This window comes from Pinus tabuliformis, chromosome X, assembly GCF_031772625.1.
Source record: "Pinus tabuliformis cultivar Carrire ecotype Pingquan chromosome X, CPIR1, whole genome shotgun sequence".
NCBI lineage: Eukaryota > Viridiplantae > Streptophyta > Pinopsida > Pinales > Pinaceae > Pinus > Pinus tabuliformis.
The window spans coordinates 470,695,713-470,715,799 of record NC_142308.1 but is presented as its reverse complement, the minus strand read 5'-3'; the positions used below and the strand labels follow the sequence as shown (position 1 = coordinate 470,715,799).

At 37.8% G+C, this 20,087-nt stretch overlaps 2 long non-coding RNA genes across 2 annotated transcripts; one reads left to right on the top strand and one right to left on the bottom strand.

Annotated features, from left to right (window-relative positions):
• Nucleotides 1-5,803: 5,803 nt before the first annotated feature.
• Nucleotides 5,804-19,248, top strand: LOC149140715 (uncharacterized). The gene is made up of 2 exons (XR_016264013.1): nucleotides 5,804-5,935; nucleotides 18,592-19,248. It is a non-coding gene; the product is annotated as an uncharacterized LOC149140715 (long non-coding RNA).
• Nucleotides 14,703-18,598, bottom strand: LOC149140716 (uncharacterized). The gene is made up of 2 exons (XR_016264012.1): nucleotides 17,835-18,598; nucleotides 14,703-17,512 (listed from the first exon to the last, which is right to left on the bottom strand). It is a non-coding gene; the product is annotated as an uncharacterized LOC149140716 (long non-coding RNA).
• Nucleotides 19,249-20,087: the final 839 nt, after the last annotated feature.

The following is a 20,087-nucleotide window of genomic DNA, read 5'->3' as shown; positions in this document are numbered from 1 at the left end:
ATACCCTTTAACACAAAAACCAGAAACTCTAACTCATTGAAGAAAATCACATGTATTTAGGCAATTTTTAAATTTAAATCTAACAAACAAACAAGCTAACAACATTTTACTGCTAACAACTGCTAACAATTTAAATGTATTATACTTGTAGTGTCCTATCTAGGGTGCTAGATTAGGCTATATTTATTATCGACCAGGGTCAGTAAACTTCGAGGCATGCGTCTACAATCTATAGACATAAAGGATTCCTAACTAAGTGTTCGTGATGGTAGGTTACAGAACTTCCTTACGGAAGGTTGAGGTATGCTCCCTATCGCCTAGACACTCAGGTCACTCAATTCATCTACCTGTTTTAAAAACACTGTGTATTACTTAAACCAAGATTTCAATCCCCTTACGAGGATGTTGTGCATAAAACCCCTGTTCAGTGAACACTCAACATTCAATGTTTATCATTCATGAAAGATTAAAACATACTAAAATCATAAGCACACTTAAAATTCAAATATATGAGAAACAGGGTTCATGAAGATGCTTTTAAAAATAACGAAAAGATCAGATCCCTTACAGGATACAATTCAACGATCTCAGCGATGAATCCTTCAAGCTACCATCATAAACATTACTCATACAAATTTCTAATTAAATCAATGAAAGCATAAACCAAACTCTAATCACTGTGCATACTATTGAATATTCAGAAGTTGCAAATGAAATGAAATGACAGTATACCCGTTCCACGCAGGGCCTGTCCACGTTTCAAAGGTATACTGGACTGTGCTCAAGCAACTATAGAATCAACGCAACAATGAAATCGTGACTGCAACCGTGTTTTTGGTATTAAGTTCAAAAGCTCTATTTTCAAAACGATACAATGATAACCCCTTAACTAACAACACATAACTATGTTTACATATGTTTTACAACGTTTACATTTCAGAATGAATGTACATTCGTTATGCGGTTGTTGCCGCTTTTGCTATGGCATAGTTTTTAAGTTGTTTCCAATCTGAACCGATTCCAAAAAGGAACAAAACTAAATCGGTTTAGAACCCTATGATGTTCCTGCTTTTGTCGCCAACATGCTGTGCTTTGACCATCATTGACCGCGCATTCAGGAGTGTTGGTTCTGCTGTAGGATAGGTGTTCGTCCATGCTTGTACATTCTATTTTTCATCCCTACCCTTTGCTCTAGCTTAGCTGTCATGCCATATGTCAAACAATAAACCAATTACAGGATGTTGCAACTTCTTGTAGTCTTTTTATCAAAAATCCCTAATTCTTTAACATAAAACTCATAAATCAATTCTAATGCATTTAACAACTATAATACTGTTAACTAATCAATTTCAAGGGGTCTAAGAGATGTATGAAGGAAAAAGGTAGGCAAACGATGTGTTTCAAGAGGAAAAAGGAGGTCAAGGAATTGTACCAACAATACTGTTGACAACTGCTAACAATTTAAATGTATTATACTGCTAACAATTGCTAACAACATTATATTGCTAACAACTGTTAACAAAAATTATGCATCATTCAATCACAGTGGTAACATAATCATAATCCTATCAAATACCAATCATAATCTAGACTACTGATAGCATGTACCCGCTATACCCTCCATCACAAAAACCAAAAACTCTAACTCACTGAAAAAATATACCAACATAACCACACGACATCAACCACAAACTAGTACCATTTCAACTTGAAAAGAAAAACACTGCCCAAAAAATCTCAACAAGATCGTTTACTTACAATATTTCAATCAAGACCATGATGTACTAGTTTCCTCTATTCTTAAGAGATTTGAAGGTGAATTACTTAGTTAGGTCTCTTCGTCTTAAGTTGGTTGTAAACACTTTTCTATTTGTAAAACACCATGTCTAGAAGTTCTATTAATAATATTAAGGGCAAGCGCCCATTTTCTATAACAAGATTTCAATAAGATTTGTGCTCTGTCTATTTTGTCGAGGGTTTCACTTCCTCCTAAGGATTTATTTCCAGACTCTTATTTCACTCTTCAATTCTTGGCTGAGGCCCATATGGCCACAACTGTAATTTTTCTTCTTACATTTCCAAGACAATAAATACCTATTTCTCTATAATTCATTAGGAGCGATAGTTAAACATGAATTCTCTGATGGGGCTTCTTATCTTGTTTAAAAATTAAGGCTCAGGCCTGTAGGGTCATAATTTTTTAGAATTCTTTCTTTGTTTTAAAGAAAAACAACTATATGCTCTCTTTGTCCTTTTACAGTTGAACCTGTAGCTTATTAAATATTTCAACAATACTTTCTACCTTGGTAGGTTGTGTTCATTTCAAACCCTAATCTCACATACAAAGTAGTATAATACACCAAACACCAACACTGAGCGCGCAACCAGAATAAATTATCACAACCAGGACACCAAAACACCAAAACTACAACCAAACTTGACGCACTATTGCTGCACAAATGACTCAACGCATGGAGTCTTCATGCTTCAAACCCCACAATTTACACAAAGCCCACAATTTAGACAAAACCCACAATTTGGACAAAACCAACACAACTGAAAGTGTTCAAAGACACAGACAAATAAGCACAAAGGCACAATAATCCATCCAGTTAAATGTGTTTAAAAACACAGGTAGATATAGGATGGTAGGACAATGTCTTACCTTCCAGGTCTCGTTTTGTCGGCTTCTTCCATGCCAGCACGCCACAGGAACCCTAGATGCTCCATAAACCGTAGGTCAAACTGCCAATCGCACAGTGGCCTGCAAGATAGACCTGACATGGGGTTAGACATCCAAAAACCTCCAAAAACCTGCATAAAATAAGAAATATCTCCAATGTAGCTCAAAAGCTTACTCTTTTACCTGATAAAACCCTTTGGAGCATGAAACTGCCATAACCAGCACCGAGCCAAGCTAAATCCGCCATAAGGACGAATGCAGACGAATACCAAGGCCAATACACCATACGGGGAAGAGAAAACAACCCAATAAACCATACCAAACTCCAGATAACAACCTCACAACCTCTCAAACAAGCAACAAAAAGACCCCATAACCCGCTATTTACAGGGCCAAGGACAGGCATGGCTGCGAACGACATTGTAGCAGCCCTGTGCAAGTACTCGGGACCAGAAACGCACAAGAAACATGCCCGAACAAAATAAAGCAGAGGTTGAATGGACGCTCGAACAAGTGACTGCTAGGTTAACTTAACGTGCCCTAAACTGGTTGAACCGGTCATCACACACGCATGACAAGTGTTTGCAGGTGGAGGACAGGTGTCATATGACACCTCAACTGGTTGATGTGGCATTGATGAGGTCCTAGCTGGACTTGTTCGCGTAATGGCATCCCTCCCCTAGTGAATTTCAATAATAAGTACACCAAATACTTTAATTTCAAAGGCTCAAAATGGAATATGACCTAAAAAATTCATTTGAATTTTGGAATAAAGTTACCCTATTTAAATGTTGAAAATATTGTTCATTCACAATTTGAGTTTACCCATTGTTTTTCTATTTCTTCATAATTAATGTGCTTCTTTCTACGATAGTGCACAATCTTTTGGATAGTGAATGAATTCCGTCTATCATAAAGATTTCGTGCGTTTCATCCACTTAACAACCATATCATTTTGATCCCGCCATGGAATCTTTAAAATAAAAAGAATATCGGATAATCTATTCTAATGGTAAAAATCTTATTGGAATTGTTAAAATAAAAGGAATATGTGGTAATATATTCTAATGGTAAAAGTTCTTATTTCATGGGTACAATAATAAAATTTATGGAGATGGATGTTTTGTATTTATTTTTTTAATTTATGGAAATGGATGTTACAATTTACAACAATTTTGCATAAGAGTTTTTCTGAAAGGAACAAGATTTATTTACTAAAGAGTGACTAAAGGGCGGTGGTGGTCACACAGTATAGCCTTTTTTGCGCTGACATTAGCAGCAAGAAGCAACAAGAATTCTTCTCTGCTTAATTATCTCTTGCTCTTTAAACTGAAATGGAACAAAATTAAAGAGACATGGTGTAGGCAAGGATTTAATGGAAACTATAAATTATTTATTAACTAAAGAGTGACTAAAGGGCAGTGGTGGTGGTTACAGAGTATAACCATTTTTGTGCTTACATTAATAGCAAGAATTATTCTCTGCCTACTTATCTCTTGCTCTTTAAACTGAAATGAAACAAAATTAAAGAAACATGGTGTAAACAATGATTTAATAGATACTATAAATTAGACATACCCAATACAAATTATAAAACACTAATGACAAATGAATAAAGTTGATCATAATTTAAATTTTAAAGATTTAGAAAAATACAATTTCATATTAGTTTTTTTAAATAAAAAGTTTATTTAATATACACTTTAACCCTATTAAGAAGATCCATCAACAATTCAGAATAAGAAAAAGTATTCTTTTTATATTGTAAACATATTCTCAATAATGAAAAAGATTCGTTAGTAAAAATAATTTTTCTTTTATAACTTTTTTTTAGACTAATCTAAGTACCCACGAGGGATTTGAACACCTATCGCAAGAAATGCCTTAACAACACGCCCATTCACCGTCAATCCAAAGCCTATGGGCTTTTTTTTATAACTTTTATATATATAACCTTCCAAATTAAATTAAAACTGTACCACTCAAATTTAATGTTTCATTGTTTTTTCAAAATAAAATGGTACAAATTCTGTGGATGGGAAAGATCAGTGAAATATCAAAGCATCACACCATGTGTCTAGTATATTTCTTATTTGCTTTGTCTTTTTATACAATAAATTTGATTGCTAATGTTCCTAACTTTTGAAGTTAAATGGTGAAAATAATCAAAATTTCAGGTTCGTCAAATATTCTTTTCTGGCTTATGACCTAAATTCAGCAGTTGTTAGGATAAATTTTCTTTTACTTGTATGCCCAAATTCTCGATAAATATTCTCTGCTGGACCGCTGGTGTGCCCACATATATCTCAATACCCTACCCACATGATTAAACTGCTCCCTTTCTGCCTCCTTCCCACTTTTCCCTCTGCATATTCTGGTCCTTTCCGCGACAGAGTCTTTCCATTTGTTTCAAATAGGTCGAGCGTTTAAGGGTTCCTTTGGAGAGCACAATTGGGAGCTCAGAAGGTTTCACGTTGTAAAAGACTGGAATTGATAATAATGGAACCTCCCACTTTAACATGAGGAGGAGCTCGTTCATTCAAAAATGAGGTCTGTATGAGCTCTCCTCATATTGAAGTCGGTGTTTCTCATTATTTCCCTCTTTTACAGCGTGAGATCTTCTAGGTTTCGATGCAGGGCAAAGATGTAGTGTATGCTAACGAAAATTTTCGAAATACAAGAAGTGACAGAGGCCCTCTTTGACGTTTCATCTTTAATCTGTCGACACGAGCTTAGAGGCGTGTTTTGAGTGAGATATCTTACTCTCTTATTACCCCTTGTTATTTTATCAAGTTGCATGGGTTTACAAAGTTTCAGGTGATTTTTCTTTGTTTTATAGTGAAGTATTGTGGAGAAGGGTTTTATAAAACAACCTTGACTGTGGATATACCCATTCAAGACAAAAAGAGGGTATATCAACGCAGGTCGAACTTTTATCTTGGGTATATCCACACAGGTCGAACTTTTAAGATAAACTGTAAACATCGATCAAAGATCCTTAGAGCAGTATGCGATCGAATATCTATCTTGTTTAGAAGAAAAGCAGAGATTTAAAAAAACTGTTGTTATTGCAGTAGTGGCCAAGGGCGTAGAGATTTGGGTGTCGAAAAAACAACCTTGGCCAAATAATTCTTCTTAACCCGTAAAAGATCTGATTACTTCGACCCTGCAGAAGTTACAGCTACAAGGTCTTTCAATTCGTTCATCGGGGCTTAACTCAACATGATCTGCGAATAGACAGTGACGACTAAGGTATGTACATCATCTCTCACTTCCCTGAGCTTTTCCGCTTGCAGGCCTTTCACTAGCCACCACCTCATCTCGTTGTATTGTAGGATTTGATTTGAACAACTGGTTACAGAGTTTTTGGATGCGTTCTGTGGATTGCTCTACTGATGTAAGCATCCTGACCCTTCCCTGTCTTCCCTTCAAAAGATCCTAAGGTTTTTGTTGGAACTTTGGAAACATGATCATTGAAGCGAAGCACCCCACTTACGATTTCCAAAGCCCACAAGGAAGCTGTTACAAATATTTTCTTGCTATAAGGCGTTTTCTAATTTGGAAACTTTGGTGTTTGATCCATGTGTCTGATGAGAACATATCTTTTTCTCCTAAAATGTTACAAGTTCAAATACAGATTACAGCAGAATATGTATACCTCCAGAGATTATTGAAGCCGAGCACCCCACTTGAAATTTCCAAAGCCCACAAGGAGCCGTGAAATTTCCAAACCCCATAAGGAAGCTGTTGCAAATATTTTCTTGTTTTAAAGCTTTGTCTGATTTGGAAACTTTGGTGTTTGATCCATCTGTCTAATGGTTGAGAACATATCTTTCCTCTTTAAGTTCAAATACAGAGTAGGGCAGAGTATGTACACCTCCAGATTTTAGCAATCAAATAAGTCAAATATGTGGAGGGTCCCATTATCTTACAAATGTCTGGCTTGGCTATTGTTGCTATTGTTATTATTGTTATTGTTAATGGAGCGGCAATCTACATCCACTTAGTTTCAACAAATATACTTCCAAATTCTCTAATAATTTAGTACTTCTTGAGTGCGATGTCGCAACAATTTCACTATCTCAGGTGAGAGACAAAAATATTTGCACTGTGTGGTCCTTAGATCTCACAAGTACAAATAGCACATCGACTATGCTGGGTAGAAACACACTTGATAGGTACAAACTTGAGAAAAGCATTTTGTAGTGGTATTGGAAATCTAAGCAATTTTACAGTCTTGGATATCATAAGTTCTTTGTTGAAAATGCTGACCCTTGCTTGACTTAGTTACTTAAGGAGCTTGAAAGAAAACTATTGGCTCTTTTGTTTATTATTTGGAACCTTTGTAGATTTATTGGCCTTCAACAATGTCTAGGATCACTATGTGAAAGTGGCAATTACCTTGGATGACGGTTGAGGAGCTTGGGTTAAATTTGACTCTCCCTTAGAGGCAGGGTTGAGGAGTTTGGGTTAAATTTGACCCTCCCTTAGAGGCACCATTTTGTGAATGTCTGATGACAATTTAGTGGAGGTTGGAGCGCTGCCAACAAGGAATTGACTTAGCCACTTAGCATTGTGCGTTGAAGGAAATATAATTTCTTTGGAGTAATTGAAACTGCTAAAACTAAGAGTCTTTTATAAAAGAGGATGAACCAAGGCTTTACATTTAAGGTCCATTGTGAATCCTCCAAGCCAGTTGCGTTAAAAGAATAATGAACCATCTTCGTGATAGTTGTCAACTTCGTCTTGAAAAGGCGAGTTATGGAACTATTTGATAAATCAGTTATAAACTAGCAGAAATCAGAAAATAGAACAGATGCATCTGATTTGTTGATGTTGCAATCGTTGTCCTCATTGTTTTGTTGGATCAACAACATTTTGAAGAGCACCACTTACTAGGAGAGAAATTAGATGGAATGGGTGTACACCTAATTCGTCACAACAAGAATGTGTGAACCCAAATGGAAAGATTCAGTCAACTGTAACATTTCATGATCCTAACCTTAATTTAAAACATCATGAATCCATAATCTCAACCTCAACTCAGGCAGAATTGTAAGAATCTCCCCGTACGCCATTGTGTAATGAAGAGTTAGATTCCAAGGGGGGAAAGAGCCCAAGGATGAATGTGAAGAAGCCAAAAAACTCCATACCAAAATGTGGGTATGGAATAGGAGTGATATGGCGTTGTTATGCTGAGTCTCGTTCTTGAAAATGGTGAGGAAAATTGTCATTTGATAAGTAAAGGAGGGCCCACTTTCGTCCCTTGCAGAATTTTGTCAATCCTACATAAGAGGATAATTAGTGCGATTCTATGGGGTCATCTCTTGAGTCCTAAACATGAATTAAAGCTAATAGGAAGGTCAAAATTGACTAGTTGACCACGTAGGAAGACATGAAATATGGGTATCGACAACTAGGATAAAATTAGGGATGGCTGGAAAACTGTAAGGCATCTAAGACTATAAGGCATCCAAGAGGCTAGAAAAGTAATAAGAATGGCCACAATACAAAATAAGACAACTGACGATTTTGAAAGAGGCCAAATGTTTGTGCATATGCTTGCTGTAGTTCCTGTAGGGATAGATTAAAGGTTGGACAAAGTCCATTGCTGGCAGTTTTTCTCCTGCAGGCAGGTCTCCAAGGATGGTTGCTTTTTCTCCAGCAGTAGGATTCTGAGGATGGTTGCTAGCAGCAAGAAATGCTATCGTTGTATTAAAATTGGCAACTAGGGCAAAATTCCACCTTGGGACAACTCATTTGATGGAGATGATGATTGCATTAGATTCCTCTTTTTGAGAGGACCAAGATTGATATAAATATCATCACATTCGGACAAGCAAATGTATGATTTTGAATTTATGCCCACTCACAAATTGTTCAGGTTGGCTTCGTCATCATGTAGATTCATGGAGCCCAATAGACATGACCCTTTCAACTTCATTGACTTGTATAAATACAAGTGTCCCTCCTCCTCATTTGGCACATTCATCACTAACTCATTCTCTTTCCTTCTCTTATTGGTTCGTACAACATTGGGCAGTGTCTCTCTCTCACACGTGTGGCAAGAAGGACGAGTTTTTTCTGGGTTGAATTGCAAAACCGATATTTCAGAATTTTAGACAGTTTGACTAGCGTTGACCAAGGGCTTGTTTACTAGTTTTGACTACGATTTTTGGAGGAACATTTCTGTTTGACCAAGCCGCATTTACTGGCATAGAAATCGAGATTTCTTGGGTTGTTTGACCTGTGTTGACTGTAGGGTTGACCACAGGTTGACCGAATTTGATCGTTGCTTTTGTGACTGTTTTGGGCTGACTTTGACCACTGTTGGAGGCTGAGTTTGACTGTTGTTTTGACCAACGTTGACTTTTTGGTTAGGGCTGAAGTTTGACTATGGAAATACACATGGCTGCTTTGACTTTGAATTGGGCAAGTCAATTTGACTTTTGTACTCTCTCTCTCTGTTGAACTTTTGATATAATAATAAGAAGAATTGATCAAGGGGTTTTTCCCACATTGGGGTTTTTCCCTGGCATCTGCGAAATTTGGTGTCTTCTTGTCTTGGCTTGTCTTCTACATTTTGTTTCATGTTCTATCTGCTTTTATTGTTAATGTGATTATTGTGATTGCTAATGGAAATTCTTATTGGGCTACTAAGGAACATTGAAGTAAATTGTGCTAAGCATAAAACATACCATTGTTAACTAAAATTAACATGGAATTAGAGCCCAGGTGAAGACAAAGCCCAAGCAATAGTGAGAAAAGCAATCACTAAGGAAAGTTGTTGGACAAAGAATATTGGTCTAGATTCAATGAGGACTACATCATACTTCAAATCCAAGGACAAGCTCAAGGACAAATCCGACTATCGTGCATGGAAGATGACTTTGGATTTGATTTTGGAAGAGGATGATGCTATGGACTATGTAAAGGGAAGAGTGGTGGAGCCTCCTTCAAATGCACCTGCTGCTGCAAAAACAAAGTACAAGAAAGGTGAGGTCAAAGATAAGAAAATTATTGTAGATTCCATTCACAAGCCTTTGGTTGCCTATATTTATGATTTGGAAACATCTAAGGAGATGTATGACAAGCTGGTTGGGATGTTTAAAGTAAACAATGCAAATCAAGTCTTTCTCAAGAACAAACTGAAAGACATCAAGATGGATAGAGGAGAGTCCATTCAATCCTACTTCATGGGGATTACCGAAATCAAGGATGGTCTCCAATCTATTGAAGAAGTTGTTGGTGACAGGGAGCTCACTCTTATTGCACTTGGAGGTCTTACAAGAGCATGGAATGTGTTTAACACCACCATCCTCAACAATGACAGGATTCCAGGTTTTGATGAATTATTGGCTAGATGCACTCAAGAAGAAATAAGGATGATGGAGAGAGATAAGCCTTCAAATGGAAATGATCCTACCGCTTTCTCCGCTCATGCTAAAAGGAAGAAAAATGGTGGTCCAGGAAGACAAGGTCAAGGATTTAAGCTGAGATTCAAAGAAGTAAGAAAAGGAAGAGGCTTCAATTGCAACAAGTTTGGCCACTATGCTAGAGAGAGTCCTCACAAGAAGGATACTCCAAGGGATGATGACAACAACAACCACAACAACTACAAAGGCAATGAAAATCAAAGAAACAACAAGTTCAACAATAAAGGAAAGAGGAATGCTCCCGCTACTCGATATGGAAATGGTCGTCCTCCCAAAAGATCAAGAAATTTCAGGTATGAGGAAAGTAATGTTGTAGAAAAACAAAATGAATTTTATCTTATTTCCTCTTTATTTATTGCCTCTCCTCCGGATACATTGGATCATTGGTTGATTGATAGTGGAGCCTCAAGGCACTTTACTGGGTACAAAGAGGTCCTCTCAAATTTGGTTGAAAATAAGACTAACTTGGAAATCATACTTGGAGATAATGCAACGTATCTTGTGAAAGGAATAGGTACCATCACTCTTCACTCAAATCAAGGGAAAACCATTCATCTACAAGAAGTATTTGTATGCTCGATTTGAAGAACCTGTTATCTATTTCTGCGATGGAAGATAAAGACTTAAAGGTAACATTTATTGATGGAAAGGTACATCTTTGTCAAAGAAACCCTAAAGACGCATTTACACTTAAATTTAGGGTTGGTGGTCTTTATTAAATTGGAGGAAGTCCTTTGGGAGCCATGTCTTGCAATACTTCTTTTCAATCAAAATTATGGCATCAAAGATTTTCCCACCTTCATTTCAAAGCCTTACCTCGGATAAAGAAGATAGTCACAGGTATGCCCGATTTCAACATGAATCATGAAAGTGTTTGTCAGGGTTGTGAAGCTAGGAAACTTACAAGGGGACCATTCCCTTCAAGTGAAAGTCAAACTTATGATATTCTTCAATTGGTCCATGCTGACCTATTTGGTATGTTGGCCATAACATTATTAGGAGGATTTTTATATTATGCTATCTTTGTGGATGACTTCTCTCGCAAAACATGGATCTATTTCTTGAAGAAGAAGGAAGAAGTGTTCAAATGGTTTCGTTCTTTCAAAGTCTTGGTGGAGAATCAAACAAGGAATAAGATCAAAATATTGAGGACCGATAATGGAACCGAATATGAATCAAATGAATTCATTGACTTTTGCAGAGAGTCTGGCATTAAGAGGGAGACAACCGTTGTATACACTCCTGAGCAAAATGGAGTTGTTGAAAGAAAGAATCGAACGATCATGGAAACCACTTGTGCCATGCTTCATGATCTAGGTATATTGAAGTTCTTATGGGGAGAAGCTACAAATACCGCCGTATATGTTCAAAATAGGTGTCCACATCAAGCATTGGATTTCAAGACACTCGAAGAAGTTTTCACTGGTAAGAAACTTGATGTTTCTCATTTTAGAATATTTGGTTGTCCCGTATATTTTCATGTGCCTAAAGAAAAGAGAAACAAGTTGGGAGCATGTAGGAAGAAAGTAACTTTTGTGGGCTATAGTGAAAACTCAAAGGCATATAGAATTTATGTGCCTGGTCAATGAGATGTGGAAGTAAGCCATGATGTTACATTCGATGAAGACACTGCTCTTGGGAAAGCCAGAGATCTCCCCATTCCAGGAAAAGAGAATGATGATGCTACAGGAAAGCATATGCCTGATGTTGAAGGCCCGATGGATCCCACTGGTCCACCTCCTAGTGATCCCTCTTTCTCAAGAAAAAGGACCTTTGTTGCTCAAAGACACCCTCAAAGATGTTGAAAGCATATTGCTCCAAGAGGAACATTTCGTGAAAGTGAGAATCCAAACAGGTATCAAGGGTACCTTGCTGACATGAGTACTATTGTTCAATCTGAGCCTTGTATGTTTGAAAAATCTGTGAAACAACGAGTATGGAAGGATGCGATGAATGAGGAGTACAAATCAACCATGAAGAATGATGTATGGGATGTGGTTCTTAGACCCAAGGACAAGTCTGTGGTCACTTCTAAATGGCTTTACAAAATCAAACATGGAGCTGATGGGAGTGCTGAAAAATACAAGGCCAGATTCGTTGCTCGAGGCTTCTCTCAAAAGGAAGGGGTGGACTATGATGAGATATTTGCACCAGTTGCCTGATATACCACTATCTGTTCAATTATAGCTCTTACTGCCTCTCAAGGATGGAGCCTACACCAAATGGATGTTAAGACTGCTTTCTTGCATGGCTCGCTTAAGGAGGAAGTCTACTACAGATTGAAGATTTCCCTCTATGGGTTGAAGCAAGCCCCTAGGGCTTGGTATGAGAGGATTGATAGCTATCTTATGAAGCTGGGATTTACAAGGAGCAAAGCTGACCCTAACCTATATTTCAAGGTTGAAAATGACATGCCTCTCATTCTGGTCCTTTATGTGGATGATCTCTTTCTAACAGGTGCAAACCCTCTCATTTATCAATGCAAGAGGGAGTTGGTTTCCGAATTCGAGATGAAGGACCTAGGACTGATGCATTACCTCCTAGGCTTGGAGGTCTGGCAAAAGGTAGGTGAGATTTTCCTATCTCAAGGAAAATACATTGTGAAGCTACTCGAGAGATGTGGGATGGTGGATTGCAAGTCTATGTCTGTTCTGATGGAACTCAACTTCAAGACGCTGTGTGGAAGTGTTGTTGGGCCCGAATTGGCAAATCCTTCTAAATATAGAAAACTTGTGGGGGCCCTGATGTTCTTGGTAAATTCCTGTCTTGACTTATACTTCGCTGTGAATACGTTGAGTCAATATATGGTTGAGCTTCATCACGTTCATTGGATTGCTGCTAAGAATTTCTTGAGATATCTCCGAGGCACAATCTATTATGGACTGAGATAAACTGCCTGGAATTTGAGGTTGCATGGGTATACAGATGCTGACTGGGCTGGCAATGTGGTGGATCGTAAGCGCACATCTAGTTGTTGCTTCTCATTAGGATTTGCTTCAGTTTCCTGGATGAGCAGGAAGCAGAAATCAATTGCACTAAGCACCACCGAGGCCAAATACATTGTAGCTAGTATGACCTTATGAAGCTGTTTGTTTGAGGAAGCTCTTCAGTGAGCTATTTGAGCATGTTTTAGATACCACTGTGATCTTCTGCGACAACCAAAGTGGGAATCGCCTTTCAAAGAATACCGTATTCCACAACCGCTCTAAGCACATTGATATCAGGTACCACTTTATTCGTGATATGGTACAGTGGGGAGCAATAAGGCTCCAACACATCAGGACTGATGAGCAGGTCATAAATATCCTCATGAAGCCTTTGGGGAAGGTCAAATTCTTAACCTTTTGAGAGAGACTTGGAGTCGTGGAAAAACCCTCCCATGAGTGTCCTGCTTGAGTTGGACATTGAGCTCTGGAAGCTCCTAGGGGCTTGGGGTACTTCTTGGAGCTATGAGCGACCACAAGGTGAGTGGTTCACCTTCCCCTATGTGGTGCGTTGTGTACAGGGTGAGTGGTTCACCTTCCCCTATGATACCCCATGGTGACATGTGTTTAGGGTGAGTGGTTCACCTTCCCCTATGATTGACATATAGCATATAAGCAGGATGAGTGGTTCAACTTCTCCTATGTCATATAAGCAGGATGAGTGGTTCACCTTCTCCTGTTGATGCCCCAACATACATCCTACCCATGTAGTTCGGGACTCATGGGAAGTATCTCTCATCTGGCCAATGAGTTGGGAAATGTGGATAGCGACCGTTGCATTACCGATGGATGCATCGTGTACTGTCGTACTCCCTATGTCTAAAATGCATTGTGTTCAACAACTTGATCTGGGATCATTTGAGGTTCTACCTTTGGACTGACTTTTGTTAGTGGAGAGTGGTAAGGTCTTGTGACTCACTCTCGATTGATTCTTCTTCATTATTACTTCACGGTTCAACAGAGCAGAGATGAGATGACATAGATGATACATGAAGACAGATGGATTGGTAGTGGAATTCTCCCTAGTTGAGAAGGAGTGTTAAAATTGGAAACTAGGGCTAAATTCGACTTTGGGACAACTCATTTGATTTATATGATGATTGCATTAGATTCCTCTTTTCGAGAGGACCAAGATTGATATAAAGATCATCTCATTCGGACAAGTAGAAGTATGATTTTGAATTTATGCCCAGTGATGTACAAATTGTTCAGGTCGGCCTCATCATCATGTAGGCTCATAGAGTCCAATAGACATGACACTTCACCCTCTTCAACTTGTATAAATACAAGTGTCCCTCCTCCTCATTTGGCACATTCATCACTTGCTCATTCTCTCTCCTCCTCTTATTGGTTCGTACAACATTGGGCAGCTTCTCTTTCACATGTGTGGCAAGGACGAGTTTTTTCTGGGCTGAATTGCAGAACCAAAATTTCAGAATTTCAGACAGTTTGACCAGTTTTGACTGTGGTTTTTGGAGGAACATTTCTGTTTGTCCAGGCCGCATTGACTGGCACATAAATCGAGATTTCCTGGTCTGTTTGACCTGTGTCGACCGCTGCTTTTGTGACTGTTTTTGGCTGACTTTGACTGCTGCTGGAGGCCGAGTTTGACTGCCTTTGACCGAGCTTCAAAGGAGGAGTTTGATTGCTGTTTTGACCAGTGTTGACTTTCTGGTTAGTGCTGAAGTTTGACTGTAGTTGACTGCAGAAATTTACAAGGCTGTTTTGATTTTGAATTGGGCAAGTCAATTTGACTTTTGTACTCTCTCTGTGCTGAACTTTTGATATAATAATAAGAAGAATTGATCAAAGGGTTTTTCCCACATTGGGGTTTTTTCTTGGCATGTGCCAAATGGTGTCCTCTTGTCTTGGATTTTCTTCTGCATTTTGTTTCATGTTCTATCTGCTTTTATTGTCAATGTGATTATTGTGATTGCTATTGGAAATTGTTATTGGGCTACTAAGGAACATTGAAGTAAATTGTGCTAAGCATAGAACATACCATTGTTAACTAAAATTAACACGTTCAAATCCTCTTATCTTGAGTTTCCCTGGCTTTGTTCCCTTAGGAGATATGGGAGATGACTTTATTTCATTATCCTCAGAATGCTTATCTTTCATAGCGCTCCAAATCTAACATGGTGTGAAACATGGACACTTTCATGTATAATAAAAAAGATGCTCTTCAGAACATTAGCGCAAACAGTATTTTTTTATGGTTGTCCTGTTTAGGCTCTGGGCCTCTCCAAAAAATCTTGGAAGAAAGTTGAAAAAGTTCAGAAACTATTTCTTATAGAGTATCTGGGAGTTAAAAATATAAACCCATTACTCTGATGTTAGCAGAAACAAGTGTGTTACTTTTAGAAGGAGAAGCATTATGTCAATTTATGATATATATTATCAAAATACAGCATATGGATATGAATGCATTACTGAGGCAATCTAAGGTTGCATCTCAAGATAAGGTAGCATTCAGTGATTACTATGTGAGCGGATGAAAAACCCTTCAGATCTTTGGTTAGTAATCCAACGCTTAGTTTCCCAAGTCACTCAGGAGCCATTGACCTGATGGATTCTGTGCTTCCACCACTTATCTTGAATAGTGTGGCACCCTCGCAGAAATTCAGATGGCCTAATCTCCTCGTGCAGCCTATTGAGATTTTTCATGATTTCAAACAGCTGCATTTGAAATCTTCCACTTCAAAAATCATGAAAGCATGAAAACAAGCTGCACTAACCAAAAGGAAATGAGTTAAATCTTCAAGCTATTTTTGATCAATTGAAAACAGAAACTAGATAAATGAAAGCAAACTGAAATCGAAAGCAATAGAATCAAAATTCTACAACAAATTGTTCAAGCAAAACATCAAAAGTAAAATTATAAGCAATGGAAATTAACAATAACGAGAGCAAAACTAGGTTTGAGCAGAAACAGAGTCTTGAGAGGCAACCGTCCAATTTTGATAAGCAGAAAATAAGCTGCAAGCAAACAAAATTACTTTTGGAAAAATGAAGTGAAGCTTGCTCATTCAGTTCCTGGAGAAAGGCTCATCTGTATAGAAGGCCAGTAGGTAAACATCTTGTTGAAAACAGTTACATCACTTGGATGAATCAGGACCACTTTCATGGCTGATTGCTCAATTTCTGATCACTGATCCTCATTACCTTGGTTCCTTAGATGGGGTTACTTGGATCCTCAGTCATGCACACAATGTTATGTTTTATGATCAGCGAATTTACTTTTGAATTTCCCCTTTGAATCGTGCTTATGTTTACATCAAATCACAAGTGTTTGCGAATTCTTCTGATTTATTACTACAGTGCAACTGTTGGTTTCTTTCCAATTTTTTGTCATCACTGAAACTTACTCTAGAAAATTTTGCTTTGACTCTGATACGGATAAGAATAACAGTGGTGGCAAGAATCCATTGCATTTATTGCTGCATCGTTTGCCAGTAGTATAGTTCAACATTGATTCCTGGCCACCCTTCTTTTTAGCCTCCCATCTCATGTGCAAGTACAGACTTAAATTGTTAAAGAAGGCATTCAATTCGTGAATTCTTGTGGGTTACTGTGATTTTGATTCCTGAAAAATCAGATTCTTCGAAAGCAATGCTCCAACACTTGCATAGTTTACTAGAGTAGTAAATAACATAGCAAGAATGGTCTTAACCTAGATGAGCACCACTGTGAGAGAGCAAGAAATCGAATTGAAAATCCTTGCTGACTAAATGACACTTTGACTTTTGATCATCAATACGCCAGCTTTAATGTGATGTTTCATTGTTAGCAGCAAAGTGTTTGTATTTGTATAATCTTCTAAACTGGCAGGCTTTCTAAAGATAATTTGAGACAGGTCACAAAGGATTGAAATTCCTTGCTGCGTTATTGAAGATCTACTCTAGAGATAATTGACGGTTGTTTTGATTTCCAGGAAAAGAATACGTGTCCCTAAAATCTCCAGAATATTCTATCAACAGAACAACAGACACTCAATGCGAAAGCCTAATTGCACACTCGCATGACTGGTAAAAGGGTGTGGAGGTAGGGTTCCTCAGTAGATTTTTTTCAAGATCCCAATTTACTTCAAACAGGCAAGTGGTTTTTTTAGTACAGCATTCTATATATCAACACATCCGAATAACTTAATTTAGTGAAAACGCATACCTGTTTCAAAAGTTAATAGCCTAACTTTTGACTAGCTATTCTTGATTATGGAAAGCAAGAAAATAGCCATGGTGGGGAAGGTTCCTTTTTCCAACAGCTCCTCCAAAATGTCCTCCCATAAGACTCCATACAATAGGTCATAAATAAACCAGTGATCAAGACAGGCGTTCAGGAATGTTTTAGAATCATAAGAGACAGGTACTTAGCTGGACATCAAAGACTAGCAAGTTGGCAAGGCTATGCTGAAATGAAAGCAAAAGGTAGATGACAAACATGAAACCAAGATTAAAGGAATCTTATTCTTGCAAAAAGATAAAAAATTCTTATTCTAAGCAAGCAAAATGTTGAACGCGTAAACCTATTCTATAGACAGAAAATAATACCTAGCTGGACATCAAAGACTAGCAAGTTGGCAAGGCTATGCTGAAATGAAAGCAAAAGGTAGATGACAAACATGAAACCAAGATTAAAGGAATCTTATTCTTGCAAAAATATAAAAAATTCTTATTCTAAACAAGCAAAATGTTGAACGCGTAAACCTATTCTATAGACAGAAAATAATACCTATTTCTGTGTCATATGTTGAACATGAACAACGTATGTCATATGAAGTAATATTGGTAGTGTAACCATCCATACTGATGGTTCAGCCCTGAACATGGTTCTGGTGTCGAGTGGGCAAAATAGTACTCTGCAAAATGGTATAAAACAAGGTACAATCCAGAAATAGCTCCCTTATGATGAAAATTTCATGAAAATTTAAAATACAAAGGGCCTCGATAATGACCAGGAGTAATGTTTTTGGATTTTGGCCCAGTAACCATCACTGTTTTTGTAATGTTCCCAATTTTATGAATGAAAAAAATTAAAAATCACTAAGGAGTTTTGCCAATTTTTTGTAATATTAAATTAATAAAGGAAAATATTATTTTTGGTGGAGAAAGGTGGAAATTATTATTTTAATGGAGGATGGTGGCAAAATAATATTTTATTGAGGGGAGACAAATCATTATCTTGAGAATGACGACAATAATATTTTATTGGAGAATTGAGACATTATTATTTTATTTAAAATGAAGAATCTAGAAGCTAGAGGGAGACTCCATGAATAATTATAACAGGAGGAATTCAATTGCAAATAATTTTATTCCTATCTATATCTTGACATAGAAAATAGGTTAAGCAAGTTTCAAGAGTTTCATGCAAAAGTCAAAGCTAATTTCGGTGGACTTCGAGTGCCACCCTATTTAGCTCTTTGGGAGGATTATTTTAGATCTTCCATTGTGCTTATTATAGAAAATCTAATTATCATTGTTTGCAGGAGGCTCCAACATTGGGATGTAATTTGGTTGCAGGATCATTCGATCACCAGGGCCGAGCTTATTTGTCTCACCAAGTGAAGATCGAACTGCCCAATCTGGAGGAGGAATTTATATTTGCAAATCCAGAATTTATCTTGGGCTAAGAAGGGGTTGAGTTCATTAAAATTGCAGGAGGGCTGAGTTAATAATGACGAGGGCTGAACTGAATTGCTGATTTAATGATCGAATTGCTGATTTAATGATGAGCCGAAATTATCTCCAAGGAGGGACGTTATGCAAAAAGGATTTAGGAGGCTGCATATTCTATCTTGATGCCAAGGAAGAACACATTTAAATTCTGACAAGAAGAGGATCGAGCTCATTCAAGAGGGAAGAGGCCAAGTCATCTTGCACCAATACTTGAGCTCATTCAAGAGGGAAGAGGCCAAGTCATCTTGCACCAATACTTGAGATTCAACACGCCAAAAGACACATTTTAGAGGAGGATTGATTGCCTTGATTACCTGATCCTTCATTCTAGACTTAGAGACTCTTGGGCCGAACTGTCATTCATCATTCTGCTTCCAATTCTAATTGCTATTTTCGTCATACAAGAAGGGACATATTAGTTTAAGGTGAGGAGGATGAATTATGAAGTTTCCAGGCATTGTATTTTAGAGGGCTGAGCAATATATTGCATAAGTGTTTATGGTACCAAGTGCTGGCAAAAAGGGGACAAAATTCTAAATTAGGGAGTCATTAATACGCTCATGTACCAGATCTAGAAATTTCCTTGAGACCACATTCTTTGCATGCCTGTAGCAGCCTATTCAGGGGAGGCCGAGTTGGATTTAGAAGTACAACCAAATCAGTCAACTTAAGTTCTGTTCGTCGGTGCACTTTCTAGGTGTATACTTGACAGTGGCATTGTAAATTTGACATTTTTCTCTCAATTAAAGATATGAATTGCTTCATAATTTATGAATGTTATCTCTCAAGTTTGATACACATCCTATGTTGTCCATGGAAGCAAATTTATAGAATTGCTTACAAACTGTTGTTTAGGATTGGATCATTATATTGTTTGTCATCTATCTCTATGCTTTCAGAATTGAAAAAGTGGAGGAATAAGCTCACAGGACTGTTTTTACCGGCAGAACACAATGTGGCAAAATAAGTCCTAAAACCTTGTGAGAGCATTTTGAGGCATCAATCGACGTTTTTTGGGGTAAAACTTTGGCGCTTTGGCGCAACACTTTTTCATGCTATTCTACACATAGATACCTTTCCAACGGTGCAAGAATCACATCAGGGAAAAGTTATGCCACTCAGAAGTTGACTTTCCTGTTTTCACCACCATAATTCGAGAGGGTGTCACGTCAACCCCCATTATTCATGGAAAAGGGGCTAGCATGTGATTATGATGTAGAAGACTCTAGAAGAGTCTATATTGTAACTTTGGTCAAGAGTTGAGATAGTCAAACCTAACCACTAGTAGGCTATCATGTTGTGTGAT